The sequence below is a fragment of the Adiantum capillus-veneris genome, chromosome 1 (assembly GCF_014529385.1).
Source record: "Adiantum capillus-veneris isolate H3 chromosome 1, ASM1452938v2, whole genome shotgun sequence".
Classification (NCBI taxonomy): domain Eukaryota; kingdom Viridiplantae; phylum Streptophyta; class Polypodiopsida; order Polypodiales; family Pteridaceae; genus Adiantum; species Adiantum capillus-veneris.
Window position 1 is genome coordinate 53,827,315 of NC_140931.1, and position 1,620 is coordinate 53,828,934.

The 1,620-nt window shown below is 37.9% G+C and overlaps 1 non-coding gene across 1 annotated transcript; it reads right to left on the bottom strand.

The window, feature by feature from the left end:
• Positions 1–817: 817 nt before the first annotated feature.
• Positions 818–890, bottom strand: TRNAK-UUU (transfer RNA lysine (anticodon UUU)). The gene has a single exon. It is a non-coding gene; the product is annotated as a tRNA-Lys (tRNA).
• Between the last annotated feature and the right edge of the window lie 730 nt (positions 891–1,620).

Here is a 1,620-nt window from a genome sequence, read left to right on the forward strand (position 1 = left end):
CGCTTTAAAGTTCATTTTGCTTCGCTTGCGTGAAAAGTTTAACCATAAACTTATAATTTAAGTCTTTACTATGAAATAAAGACAATAATCCCAAATCAAAAAAAGAAAGGGTCGTAGATTGAATCAATAAGGATCTAGAGGCCAATTGGGTCCATTCAAGCTCGAAGGGTCACGCCTTAGAGAAAGAATGGTATAGTTTGGGCATAAAAGTGAATTTCATATAAAACTGCAATTAAAAAACCGGATGCCCGCACAACTAAGAATAGGTGACTTGCTTAAATCTAAAGAACCAGGTAAAGACAAGTATGATGGCATAAAAACTAGTGCAGTTTCCTTTTACAAAAAGTCCCTCCAGTTTACGATACGCCAGTTCCAGAGGGAAATACTTCCTTTTCGAACCCTCAAGCACAGCCCAAGGATTGGGTGTTTTTTTTCTCTTTTCTGTCGTTTTTCAAAGTTTATGATTTTGCCTTGCATTTTAAAGATTATTCCACTATACCATTACAACGCGTTGTGATTGGCTCGGTATGGCGCAGAAGGGGAACCAACAATAGCACTACGACTACGAGGTCAGGCCCAATGATTTCTCTATCTATCACTAAGGAAAGCAAGCAAGCCAGCTTTCCCCTCCGGTCGGCGGCAGTTTAGCAAGCGCGCTTTCAAATGGATGATGTTAAGGCTACAAGTGGATGCAAGGGGCAATTTAACTGCACAACTAGCCACTATAGATGGCCCCTTTAACACAACAGGCCGAAGCGGAGTGATCTTTTTTGCACACAAACAAACATAATCATTACATTACTATAAGTCTCAAGTCTGGGTGTAGCAGGACTTGAACCTGCGACCATTAGATTAAAAAGCCAATGCTCTACCAACTGAGCTATGCACCCAAATGTTATTGCATTATTATTGCTATTAATTAGCAATGAAATAGATTTCTATGTAGTAATTAAACAAAAAAGAACAACTCTGGCTTGAGCATATCACGATGGCATTATAGTAGTATAATAAATGAATGTTATCTAGGTAAACTATCGCCAAGATTCCTTAGCCTCATTTGCTTCATGTCAACCATTAATACTGAAAACAACAATTTTGCCAATACAATAGCCAAAATTTCAACAATGGCTTAGTAATGTTTTTATAATAACTACGTAGCGGGGTCCCCATTCTTGTTTCGGATTAGCTCAGTCGGTAGAGCAGTGGACTGTTTATCCATGGGTCGCAAGTTCGAGTCTTGCATCGGAGAAAATAACTAAAACACCGTGTAAAGTTTTAATTCATGCACGGTTTCTAAATGAGCGGAAAGATCGAAAATCCCTTTTCGACTCTGACTCTCCTACACCAGTCGTTGCTTTTTTTTTTGTTACTTCTAAAGTAGCAGCTCCTTAAGTGATTCTTTGGCTTAATTTTCCTACATTTCCTAACAAGTGGCATATGGTAGTAGGATTATTGGCCACTTCTAACATAATATTAAAAAACAAAATTGCCGTTACTCAAATAAGCAAACATGAAACGTATGCTAGCTTATCCCTCTATAAGCCAAATTATATCTATTATGATTGGAGTATTTGTTGCAGACCCGGAGGTTATGCAAGTATAATAATCATACGTTTATTT